This window comes from Polyodon spathula, chromosome 3 (genome assembly GCF_017654505.1).
Source record: "Polyodon spathula isolate WHYD16114869_AA chromosome 3, ASM1765450v1, whole genome shotgun sequence".
NCBI classification, from domain to species: domain Eukaryota; kingdom Metazoa; phylum Chordata; class Actinopteri; order Acipenseriformes; family Polyodontidae; genus Polyodon; species Polyodon spathula.
The window spans coordinates 96,720,736-96,735,142 of NC_054536.1; the positions used below are offsets into that span (position 1 = coordinate 96,720,736).

The 14,407-nt window shown below is 40.7% G+C and overlaps 1 pseudogene; it reads left to right on the top strand.

Moving 5' to 3' along the window:
* The first annotated feature begins 4,683 nt into the window (after nucleotides 1-4,683).
* Nucleotides 4,684-14,407, top strand: part of LOC121309654 — a 36,892-nt pseudogene continuing 27,168 nt past the window's right edge.

Consider the following 14,407-nt stretch of genomic DNA (forward strand, 5'->3'; position numbering starts at 1 on the left):
TGAAATACCATGAAATACTGCACCCTGCACCATGAAATACTGCACCCTGCACCATGAAATACTGCACCCTGCATCATGAAATACTGCACCCTGTACCATGAAATACTGCACCCTGCACCATGAAATACTGCACCCTGCACCATGAAATACTGCACCCTGCACCATGAAATACTGCACCCTGCACCATGAAATACTGCACCCTGCACCATGAAATACTGCACCCTGCACCATGAAATACTGCACCCTGTACCATGAAATACTGCACCATGAAATACTGCACCCTGCACCATGAAATACTGCACCCTGCACCATGAAATACTGCACCCTGTACCATGAAATACTGCACCCTGAACTACCATGAAATACTGCACCATGAAATACTGCACCCTGCACCATGAAATACTGCACCCTGCACCATGAAATACTGCACCCTGTACCATGAAATACTGCACCATTAAATACTACACCGTGAAATACTGCGCCTTGCACCATGAAATACTGTAACCTGTACCATGAAATACTGCACCCTGTACCATGAAATACTGCACCATGAAGTACTGCACCCTGCACCATGAAATACTGCACCCTGCACCATGAAATACTGCACCCTGTACCATGAAATACTGCACCCTGCACCATGAAATACTGCACCCTGCACCATGAAATACTGCACCCTGCACCATGAAATACTGCACCCTGCACCATGAAATACTGCACCCTGCACCATGAAATACTGCACCATGAAATACTGCACCATGAAATACTGCACCCTGCACCATGAAATACTGCACCCTGCACCATGAAATACTGCACCCTGTTCCATGAAATACTGCACCCTGCACCATGAAATACTGCACCCTGTTCCATGAAATACTGCACCCTGCACCATGAAATACTGCACCATGAACCACTGAAATACTGCACCATGAAATACTGCACCCTGCACCATGAAATACTGCACCCTGCACCATGAAATACTGCACCCTGCACCATGAAATACTGCACCCTGCACCATGAAATACTGCACCCTGTACCATGAAATACTGCACCCTGCACCATGAAATACTGCACCCTGTTCCATGAAATACTGCACCATGAAGTACTGCACCCTGCACCATGAAATACTGCACCCTGCACCATGAAATACTGCACCCTGCACCATGAAATACTGCACCCTGCACCATGAAATACTGCACCCTGTTCCATGAAATACTGCACCCTGTACCATGAAATACTGCACCCTGCACCATGAAATACTGCACCATGAAATACTGCACCCTGTTCCATGAAATACTGCACCATGAAATACTGCACCCTGTTCCATGAAATACTGCACCATGAAATACCACCCTGCACCATGAAATACTGCACCCTGTTCCATGAAATACTGCACCATGAAATACTGCACCATGCACCATGAAATACTACACCCTGCACCATGAAATACTGCACCCTGTACCATGAAATACTGCACCATTAAATACTACACCGTGAAATACTGCGCCTTGCACCATGAAATACTGTAACCTGTACCATGAAATACTGCACCCTGCACCATGAAATACTGCACCCTGCACCATGAAATACTGCACCCTGTACCATGAAATACTGCACCCTGCACCATGAAATACTGCACCCTGTTCCATGAAATACTACACCATGAAATACTGCACCCTGTTCCATGAAATACTGCACCCTGCACCATGAAATACTGCACCCTGCACCATGAAATACTGCACCATGTACCATAAAATACTGCATCCTACACCATGAAATACTGCACCATGAAATACTGCACCCTGTTCCATGAAATACTGCACCCTGCACCATGAAATACTGCACCCTGCACCATGAAATACTGCACCATGAAATACTGCACCCTGTACCATGAAATACTGCACCCTGAACCATGAAATACTGCACCCTGTTCCATGAAATACTGCACCCTGAACCATGAAATACTGCACCCTGCACCATGAAATACTGCACCATGAAATACTGTACCCTGCACCATGAAATACTGCGCACTGCACCATGAAATACTGCGCCCTGCACCATGAGATTTGTATGAGATTTCAATGTGTTGTGTGAGTTATTGGATATAAGGCAATTCCTAATAAACAAAACCACGTTTATTGGTTCTGTATATAAAAACTGAAATACATACTGTATGTCCTGGCACAAATTATGTCAATAACAAATGATTCACAGCAAGACTATGGCTGGGAATTGCAGTGCCCGTGTTTCCTCACTCAGACCCCTTATTAAATACCCCAGTATCGGTGAATACATCACCGTCTCCTCTACACATATGCTAACTATTTTAATGAACAGTCTCTCACTCATGTGCTGTGGTCCCCCAGTATGATCCACTTACTGCCAATGTGGAGCGAATAGGTGTGACATTTTCTCCTCGTTTTACCCTCAAAAGCAGGTTTGTGACCGAGCACTGAAAGGACAACACTGCCTGGAACACTGTACACATCTCAGTACTCACCACTCAAGAAAATCATGATTTGAGTGAAACAGAGAACAGATGCTACACCGTCATTCAGCCTATTATTATTATTATTATTATTATTAGTTTACTTAGTAGATTAGCCTTATCCAAGGTGACTTACAGAGACCAGGGTGTGTGAACTATGCATCAGCAACGTCTACCACAAGGAGGTGAAGAGACTTGCTCAAGGTCACACAGTGAGTGAGCTGGAATTTGAACCAGGGACCTCTTTGTTACAATCCATTTTCTTTAATCACCTGACCACACAGCCTCCTATGTGTGTTTTTTGTCATGTTACAATAAAAATAGTTGTTTTTAAAAATTCATTTAAACACAAATACACATCCCATTCTTTTCTGGAAAAATAGGATCTTTTCTGCCTTCTGGTGATACAGGATCTGGCAGGACAGCTTTCACCCCCAAGGGCTCAGGGTGTCTACCATTCACATAGTATTCCCTCTATAGCCTTAACAGTACTGCATTTAATAACTGGAAAACGATTTGGTTTACACAAAAGTCACGTTTTTAAATCTAATACATTGGCGATTCAGTACATTATATGTGCACACAACTTTACAGTGAATGAGAGTTATGAGCTTGTGAGTTGATTTCTGGAACCCCCCCCCCCCCCCCCCCCCCCCCCAAAAAAAAAATAAAGTCCAGTATGAGCATGTAGTAAGTACGATGAATGGGTGAGAATGATTTCAAATAAGAACAATTACAAAAAACATGAATATGAATACAACATACAGGAAGTAGTTATAATTAAGAGCGGTAGTAGAATACAGCAAGGTATAGAGCAGTTCAGTGCAAGTACAAGCTAATGCAAGTACTGGTACAGTTGGGTGCCAAATAGTCCAGTGCAGTCGAGAGTTGTGAGGTTTACAGTTGCTGTCTGAACAGGTGCGTCTTGAGGAGGTGCTGGAAGGTGGTTAGGGACTGAGCAATCCTGATATCTGTGGGTAGGTCATTCCACCACTGAGGAGCAAGGATGAAGAAGGAGCGGGCTCTGGATGCGGGGGGTAGGAGGTTGGGTACAGCTAGTCTGCCATAGGTGGAAGAGTGGAGGGGTGAGAGGGGGTTAGGGAGCAATATTAGTCTGGAGATAGGAGGGAGAAGAAAGGTCAAGAGTTTTGAATTGGATGAGAGCGGCAATAGGGAGCCAGTGCAGAGAGCTGAGCAGCAGTGTAGCATGAGAGAAACGAGGAAGGGAAAAGACAAGATGAGCAGCAGAGTTTTGGATGAACTGGAGTGGACGAATGGCAGAGGCAGAGAGGCCGGCCAGGAGGGAGTTGCAGTAGTCAAGGTGGGACAGTACCAGGACCTGGACTGGGAGCTGTGAGGAGTAGTCAGTGTGGAAGGGGTGAGTTCTACGTATGTTGCTGAGGAAGAAGCGACAGGTGCGTGCCAGAGTAGAAAAGTGCTAAGAGTAAGAGGGAGGGGTCAAGGGTGACACTGAGGTTCTTGGTGGATGAGGGGGGAGAGAGGGTGCTGGATTCAAGAGAAATAGAGAGAGAAATCAGCAGTGGGGGAGGAAGAGGGGGGAAGAAAAGAAGGTCTGACTTGGAGAAGCTGAGTTTGAGATGATACAAGTGCATCCAGGAGGAGATGGGGTTGAGTTTGAGATGATACAAGCGCATCCAGGAGGAGATGGGGTTGAGCTTGAGATGATACAAGCGCATCCAGGAGGAGATGGGGTTGAGTTTGAGATGATACAAGCTCATTCAGGAGGAGATGGGGTTGAGTTTGATATGATTCTGTGGAATAACTCGACTCGAACAGGCGACGTCCAAGCTATAGGGCACATCCTGCAGTCCATGCGGAATGCCTTTACTGGATACGCCACTGTGTGCAGTATCTTACACTTTTCTGTATTAAATTTCATTTGCCATGTGTGTCTGCCCAGTTCTGAATGCTGTTTAGATCATTTTCAATGACCTTATCTGCTGCAACGGTGTTTGCTACTCCTCCTAATTATTTAACATATGGTTGATAATTTATTTATTTTACATTCCAGATATGCATTTGTCAAGACCCTGATTCCATAAATTAGAGATGGAAAAAGATGTTTCATTACTGAAAAGAAATGTGAAGTTAGAGAGAGGATTGTGACAAGATTGTATTTGGTGTCTGCAGCTGTGAAATCTGGAGTCCAGTGAAGGACGCCCTGCTGATTTGTACTGATGGCAAATATTCTCCCCACCAGTATACTGGAAGCCTGTGTAGTAATTGGAGCTTCAAATGAAAAGCTGAAGGAAGTTTTCCAGGTAAATATGTACAGTCTAACTTAGGGGTGGTCAATTCCGGTTCTGGAGGGCCGGTGTCCCTCCTGGCTTTTGTTCCAATTAAGTAATTTAGAGCACAGTTGGAACAATAACAAGGAGGGACACCTGCCCTCCAGGACCAGTACTGCCCACCTCTGGTCTAACTTCATTATAATGAACCCTCCTGGGACCTGGGGAAATGTTTGTTTTATCATGTTGTTCAATATAATAGGGTTTGGCTATTTGCTGTAGCAGAATAACGAAGAAACACACAAATTGAACTGAACATCTTTATACAATATGCAGCAATTCTTTCAACTGATCCACATTTAAACTGTATATTTAAAAGAAAACAGTAAATTAATTAATAAAAGTACACTTGCATGCTGAATACAGTGATTACATGTCCTTTCTCTTGAAAAACATATCCATTGTAGATTACTTCATATTTTTCGTGCTTATCTCAATGCTTTCTGTTTCAAGATGTTTACCTCCTCAAGCCTGTTGCTATGGTTGCGGTTTGTGTGAAGATGGAAAGGGTTGCATACGTCACACATGATTCGCACGACAATAGGTTAGTTATGAATCGGCCTTATCTTCAATTAGGCTTTGTTTCCACTGAGAGAATAACACATTCATACTGGAGAAATTTCAGTGTCAGTCACTACCGAGATCGTTTTATCCGGGTAGATTCTGTCAAAGTGATCATTCTAATAGGGCTAATTTTCCATTGAAAAAGCAGTTCTTGCTGCTTGGATCGTTAAAAAAGGGGGGTCGTTATAATAAGGGTTTGTTATATTGAAGTTAGACTGTATATTCAAGAAGTCACGAAGAACCTGGTTTGGAGAACGGAATGAATTACAGCAGTGCTTTGCTGAGCGATTCATTAAATAATCGATTTCGAATACAGATGTTGTTGTCAAGTAATCGATTTTTAGTTTTTAATTTGGATCATTTGTTTTTTGTGTTGCTGTGCCACTTCCAGCCTGATGGTTACTTGCAGTATAGTGCAGTGTGAAGTACTGCAGTACAATTCCTCTGTTAAAGATACATATATTCAACAGACTGAATTTCATTCATCGCTGTATGGAGCCAATGATATCCATTTTAGGTACCCCAAACAAAAAACAAAAGCATCATTATATGTTTTCTTGGAAATGCAATTTACTATACAAGAAATACTGTATGTTTTTTGTTTTGGCCAGATGTACAGTATAGGCTACTTACCTGTAGGTGTAGTTGTGTAGAAAAAATGCACAAAGTCTGTTGTTAATTGTGTCTCAACAGAGTAGTTTTTATTCAGTAGAAATCTTCATAGCAGTACAATATCGTTGTACTCAATGGATTGGGTAACAGCCTGCAGTACAGAGAATTACACAGGAGTCCCATTTTCATTTGATATTTGTAGCCACTCGCACACAGCCTACACCCCAGGCTCCTCCAATGGTTACATACTCTGCTATGCAAGTAGAAAAACACACCCCAAGCACCTCCGGCTCCGAGCAAATGAAACTAATTTCAACTGTGAGTCGAATTTTACCCAACATACCAGTTTCACCTACATTCTCCCCTTTTCTGTTCCTTATATAACACTTACAAGCAGCAGTTAATACACCCCCCACATTTCCTGCAATAGAACTATACAACTCGTTCTATATAGGGAGTTGCTTTTTCTTATGTATGCAAGGCCATCCTTCTCTATATAAACACGCTGTCCCTGAGTGTTTGGATCAGGGTCAACACCAAGAACATTTAGAGACACCAGCTAACCACAGTTTGTGTCTGCATTTTTACCATAGTAATATAGCTTCCTATCCCCAATATTCATTGTGTAGTTGACCTGTATACAGAACGCATTACTAGGTGGCTGACATTGCACATTTTCAGCAGTTAAATGAGTATACATACAATTAATACAGTAAATATTATTTCCAATACATATTATATCATTATATCCATGTTTTACTGGCTCCATTGAATAAAGGCACTCGGAATTAATTTGGTTAGTAGCATTCTTCCGTCCACAACCCAGATATGATTTTAATCTCTCATCCAAACACATAATTACAGTTAGCCCCATATTATAGCCCTCTAAGCTTTCAACTTCTGCTTTTTGTGTCCCATTATGTGTTATTATGCCATGTCCTCTGTGAGCTTCATATAGTATGGAATGTTTCAGAACCTTGAAGTAGCCCTCCCGCCTTGCCCTGAAGCCTGTCTGCAAACTGATATGTAGACACTTAAACTGTTGGTGAGTGAAAAAGCTACCACTTTTGACCTATATACCTATAGGCTAGAATCAGAATAAAGGAATTCCCTTGTTGTTCTGCTAGTGTGTTGCTGTATCCTACTGTGCCTGTGGGATTTGTATAACTTTTTGACTTATATGCCCCTCCCTCTCTCTTTTTGTGACTCTCTCCAGGTACATCAGCATGGAAAGAGTGGTGACTTCCCATTCCTAGACCCAGAGATTTTGCAAGTTCACGTCCCTCCCTTTGTGACCAAAGAGGATCTGGTGTCAGGTTCCCAAGCTCACAGTAATTTCAACAGGCCCCAGAGGCGACGCTCCTTCATCAAGAAGAGAGAAAAGCCTGTTGCAACTTTGGAGAAGAACAATGTCACAAATCCTGTCACAGAAGACATCAGCATCCCAAAAGACATTGACCTGATTGGATTACCTCAGCTTTGCTTTCCTGGTAAGGTCTTTTTTAACAATGATTAAATAGTATGCTCCACTGTGGTATGGGCAGGCATGGGTTTCTTATGGGATCCTGGTAAGGACCAGAGAGGCTTGGTTGTCTAGCAACCAGGCAAATACACCATAGAAGGAACCTCTATGATGCTGTCCAACAGTGCCATGCCTGATGATGTTAAATCTGCAATCTCTTAAGCAAGATTTCAGTCAAAGTTTCTTGCTTTTCTAAGATCTTAGTTGATTATAGTTCATTTTTTGTCGCTGTTCCAAGGTGTTTTTGTAACTGTATACATTTTTTTTTTTCCCCACCCCAACCAAATTTTTTTTCATGCCCTCTAGAGCGGTGGTTTTCAACCTGTGGTATGTTTACCATTGCTGGTATGTGACAGGCTTGCAACTGGTACACACTGACAGCTGTTCTTCATGACGATATGATTCCTCAACCAGAATACTCCCTCAATCGCACCATCGTAATGTATCAATCTGTTTGTAACACTGGATCTCAGAGAAATGAGAAATTATGATGCAGGACTCCAGACTGCGACTAAAATGGTTCCAGAGCCGACAACAAACTGTTTTCGTGGTTAGGCACAAAAATGCTGCCTCTCCCAAAAGCATGTGTCAATATTTATGAATGCAAAACAACGCATATCTCATGTTTTAATAAAGTGCGAGAAGGATGCTAACAGTTTGATCGAATACAAATGCTTATTGCAAGAGGTATTAACACCAGCAGAATACGGGAACCCCAGTTTCTTGTAACAGTTGTGATGGTGACCAAATGTATGCGAGTAAAAAATGCACTTCAGGTTTGTGTGTTGCACACGTGCCATTAACAGAATGCCCTGGAAACTTAAAATAAAGAAAATAATTAATGAAGGGCTGTAATGCAGCAGAAAGCTAAACAAACAAATAAGTAAAAAGGTTACCGATCCAAACTGAAAAAAGTTATCTTTGTGAAAAAAAGTTATCTTTGTGAACCAAGTTATCTTTGTAACCAAACGTTATCTTTCGGCAGTCAAATTTAGGCATGCAAATGCCTTAATGAAGTTTTGAGTCAACACAAACAGATTTTCACCTGTTGCATCTTACAGAGATTCCCCAGTTAGATGATGAGCTGATAATATCTCTTCAGCCAAAGAAGCACACACAGTAAGCTGAGAGCACCGTTACCGTTCTGTCAAACAGTATGTAGCGTGAGTTTTCTACTAAAGCAGGCTCAGCTGTTGCAGGGAAAACAAAGTTTATTTCTCAAACTGACCATTTTAAGAAATGTGAAAGCAGAACACTCAGAAATACTTGGGACTTTAATTAGGAAGTGTACTGCTGAGAAAAAGAAAAAAAAAATAAGGGAATTAAAAATGAAATGAACTTCAGCTTACTTGATTGTAGTAAAAAATTAAAAATGCCATTCACTAAATATAGCTCTCTGATGAAAATATCTCAAATGTAAGACATGTGCTTGCTGTGGTGTAATTAATACCATAGATATAGTAAAATTAACTTACTTCAGTTTAAACTTTGTTTTTCACTGAAAAATAAACGGTAACATGTAATTATAATCTGTGTTGCATGCTGTCAGATCAGGACTTCACTAACACTGAGCATGGGAGCTGCAGCATGCTGTTTCCATATTACAACTGGACACAATTAAAGGTGAGCTCACCAATTCCATACACAGCACTTGCGAAATATTACAAATAAAACATGCTGAGTTCATTACAGTCATCAGCTGTATAGATTTTAACCATTCAGCAGAATGAGGCAACAAACAAATGGCTTCAGACGCAACAAACCTGCTTGTAATGGGGTAGATCTCGATTTTACAACAGCAGTTTAAGATTGCAGATGGTTACTGGTACTTGAGATGAAAAGGTTGAAAACCACTGCTCGAGGGTAAATGTCATCAGTTTTTTTAAAACAAAGTTGCGTTGGAGTAAACAAATGTTTTTTTTAAGGGTAGCCTCACCAAGTGTTTTGACTGGTGTCTACAGAAGCTTTATATCAATTGCACAGAGGGATAGAGAGAGGGTGTCATGCAGGTAGCTGTATGCTTGTACCGGTAATCCGCACATACCAGTTTGAAGAAATACAATAAAGCATCTCCTGAAAGTATTAGCAGACAGGTTAGCAGGATCTGATCATGCTAGGGTGAAGTATTCTGAAATCATTTTAATGGAATCTTACGTTTGTTTTCTGTTCCAATGCATTATGGTGACGTCCAGTGTAGGAAACATGGACAGAACTATAAAAGTATAGTCAGTGTAGTCCTTTTAATATAGATTCAAACCAGGGTGTCCATACAGAGCTGTAACACTGCTGGAATGTTAAGTAAACACAGATATTAAAAGGCTTGTTAAATACACACAGAGTTCAATTCGGTTTGTGTCTATTTTGAATGTGCTAATGAATGGCTTCCCCTTTTTGCTGTCAACAGGGGGCCTGCAGGTAGTGAATGAATCCAAAGCAGACCATTTCCATTTCCTGGTTTTCACAGATGTCTTTGTGAACAGGGCATACAGCGTTGTGGTTCAGTACTACAGGCCAGTGCAGGTGCTGCTGCTTTTACATGTTTACCATTACTTGCATAACAGGAAACCCTGAATACAGGCGAAACTTAGATGATGTAGCACAAACTTCATGATGTGCCCGGTTTAAATAGTTTCCATAGTAGTCTACATTTATATAAAATTGCTTTAACTGTATGTTTCACATTTCAAAACAAACCTGATCAAAATTGGTGAAATCCCAAATGAATAGATTTCAGGCTATTTCTCAATAAACATACAGTAAGATGATTAACGGAGCATAAAAACGCATTGGAGCATATCTTAGTTTAAAAACAAAAAACAATCTTAAATGCAACAGTGGTTTGATTGTGGTGTCCAAAGTACAACGTTGCATTCCCTGCCTCAAGATGGCTTCCCATGTACCCGCATGGACCTGTCTAGAATTACATTTCCCATCATCCTCCTGCTCACTGGTAAATCCATCTCAGTTGTATATGTGAGCAAGAGGATGATGGGAAATGTAGTTCTGAGAGGTACATGCAGGTACATGGGAAGCCATCTTAAGGCAGGGAATGCAATTTAATAGTTAAAAAAGTGAAAACAATACACACCCCTTACTTAAACAGTTGTAGCCACACATGGGAACATGTAACACAATAAAATAAAAAGGTCAGTATGAGCCCTTTGGGGGACACCGCGTAAGTTGTCTAGCAGAATACTCTACACCACTTTTTATTATGAGTAGTAAATAAACAAAATGCACTCATTTCAGTTCCCCGAAGATGGAAATCGCTACCAGAATGTGCATGTCCACTGGACTTCAGCCAAAGCTCCAAGACTCTAAGCTGCTGTTGGCATATGTGTCATATCTAAATATGCTTACTACAATGCACTGAAGGACTGTCTTTCATGGTGAGCTGTGCAGTATGTTATATTGAGAACAGGGTACAGATATGAGTTCAAGTTTCTTGTTTATTTCAACACAAATGTTCGTGAGTTTATTCATCTTCTTGAATATGTTTGATTTGGGAATCGCAAGTTTATTATGGACAGATGTGTGGTTTATCCTAAACATCTTGATATCTTGGATCTATATTCACAAAGCACCAACTCATTTTAAAGAGAGAAAACATGTTTTGAATTAAGTATGTGTTGTTTGTTAGATTGTTCCAGATTGTAGTGCCACATGTCCAAGAACTGACCAAGCCCAATCCTGCTTAGCCTATGCGCTACAAAAGAGATTAAAAACCAGAGAGTATGTGACATATGCTGTAAATACTGTATCTGACTCACTTTGTGTTTATCTAGCAGTGACTTCAAACACTCGGTTATATGTTCTAAGATAAAACTACGCTATAAGAGTTAGACAGATGTTTCAGCTGATGCTTTTGCCATTGTACTGTCTAGAGTAGTCGTAGTTAGGGGGTGGTAACATGTATAAATTAGGCATCCAAAACGTGTTATCTTGCCACTGTTCTGTGTGCACTTTATACCTATGTTACAATACCATTACTGCTGTATGTTGCCTTGATTATGGTTGTTAGTTTAAAAGTCTGGTTCCAAAACAGTTTATTGATGTATTTTGTAAATGCAGTTTCTGTTTTCTTTTTGCATGTCTTCCTCAGTCATTCACTTGTGTGTTTTGACAGTTTGCTCCTTCAGCTCAAGTCTTGCAGAGGCACTGACTTTGAAGACAGAGTGAAAGAATTTGCTGCAAACGTGGCTTTGGTACCAAGCCCATCTCCTGGGCAGTTGCATTTGGTAAGAATCTGTAGCCACATTCACGTGGAATGAAGATTAATGTTTTTATAAATGCAATATCAATTTAGAGAGCACATTTGAGAAAAATGTACAGGGTACTGTATCTTTAAACATTTATGCTGGTAGTTAGGCAAAGTTAATTTAATATTTTAGCAGAGTTGGGGTCAATTCAGAATTTAATTGAAATTCATAAATCAATTCAAATTAAACTGTGATCAGGTGTGTAATTGGAATTTAATTAGATTTGAAAAAAAATTAAAGCTATAGAATTGGAATTGAATTTGACATATTAATTATCAATTCTATTTGAAATCCAATCCTTAAGTAACATTTATTTTGCACAAAACCTTTGCCTTATTGTGGAATAGAATTCATAGTGTAGTCTGACTTAGTGTTTGGCAAGTGAGGCATTATGAACCAAAAAATGAGCTACCATGTTACCAATGACTGACAGATTTGAACCAATCAAAGTGCTTTACTGTGGAGAGCAAAGCATTTTGACTTGTTCAATTCACTGGTTCTGTCAATCGTTGCTAACATATGGTAGCTAAACCTATTGATTAATTGAGCCTGGCTCAGTGGTCAACACACCTGTATGTAAATCATCCAATCACAGTAACGGGTGTCAAGAATGATGAGCTAATTGCAGCTTGGCACACCTACTGCCTCATCCAGAGTGAGTCTATTAGTATCCAATTGTGATGTGAATGCTCACACCTGTTCTTTAATTCAGTCAAACAATCTCACTTGTCCTGTAGCTCTATGTAAGAGCCAGCCTTACACTCATTGGTGATTGAGTACATTTTTGAAAAGACAAGGAGAGGTTTGGAGACTAGTTTGGTGTGTTGGAGAGTTTTGAATGATTATTTGGATTTGGATTTGGACTTGGACTTGGACTTGGACTGGGACTGGAACGGAGAACCCTGGTTGATTGATTAATTGGCCCAGGATTGAAAGAGGAACTGAGAAATGGAATACACCCTATTTTGCTTGCTTTTTGACCACGAACTTTGCCTGACAAATTAAACATTGCTGTTGATCTCAAGTGCCATTATGCCAAAAAGGTATTCAGTCCTTGAACATTTTGGGGAGCCAAGTGAATGTAATGCAAATGGGAACTGTCGCGCTATAGATCCACTGTTCTGCTGAAATGGGCAGCAGTAACTCCAACACACTTGCCGATGTTGAAATCTCGAACTACCTGAGCCATCCCTGTCTGCCAGAAGACTCTGGCATATTGGAAAGAAAAACTAACAGATTTCCCCTATTTATCACAGCTAGCCTGCAAGTTTCTCGCCATAAAGCCCATAAAGAGTACAGCCCTAACCATGAGTCACACCGCACACATTTATGCATGTCTGGAGAAGTGCTTATCGAATTGTCAGGATGAATTATGCAGTGCCTTATAGCCTGAAAATCTTTATCATCATTCAATTCCTTTCTTTGATTTTAATAGACTAATAATACATGTGTTTTTTGTATTCTGTTAACAGGTAATGACGTGCATTCTAACAGAGCAGAGAATTGTCTTGTTTTCCTCTGACTGGGCTTTGCTCACGCTGATTGCAGAGAGCCTCATGTTGTTTATTCATCCACTTCAATGGCAATACACCTTTGTGCCGATTCTGTCCAGGCAGATGCTGGATTTTGTAATGGCTCCTACGTCGTTTCTCATGGGGTACCATGTTAATCATTTTGATGAAGTTGCTGCGGTAAAGTTTATTTTATTTATTTATTTTAATGCTTGGTGTGATTGGTGTAATGGCACATTTGTCATGTGTGTTTGCTTTATAATTCCAGCTAGATCGTGATACCTTTGCTTTTGCATTATTTTAACTATGTCTATCTTTCGAATGGTATTTTAGAAGACGGATGACCTTATTTTGATAAATATTGATAATGGATCAATATCATCCTCCTCTTCACGGGAGCTCAATATTTCTGATGTCCCTTTAGGTGCTGCTGAATGTTTCATGAGCAGGTAGGAAAATGTTCTGTATGCTTTTAAAATCAAATTGAGAACACTTTTCTGACAGAAAGACAATGATTCTTGGTGGTAAAAATCTCCCTCCTGACATGTGAGGGCACCAAGTAACGGGAACAGAATACTCTGGACTATGTGACCTGACACTTCTTTCCGAGGGTTAAAAGGAAGTGTAGGAAGTGGGTCGTGTAGAACAGAGACGGAGTGTCGGTACACTAACTCATTGACCCGGAAGGCAAATGATCGTTTACCAAGGGGTCATGAGTGACGGTATAAATAGGGGTTGAAGCAATGTTATCTGTTCCTTCGCTTTGGTTGGTATTGTGTATGTATATATACATATATATGTGTGTGTGTGTGTGCGTATGTATATGTATAGTGAAAGATCCTTGCGCACTCACGGTTCGTTGCCCCTTTAAAAGCAGACCCAGGAAACAGAAATTTATTTTTATGGCGCTTGTGCGCACTTTTAATAACCACAAATCAAATAAACAAAACAGTACAAACAAAACATACACCTAGCTCTTTCTTGAGCAATAATTAATACACACTGGACCCTTACTATCCTCGCAGGACGGCTAAGCCGTTTACCTGTCACAACACAAACACTGTACCTTACTCTGACTGCTCGGAAGCAGACCACACCTTCCGTCTCCTTTCTACTCAGCAGCCCTGAGGAGTTTAGCTGCCTCT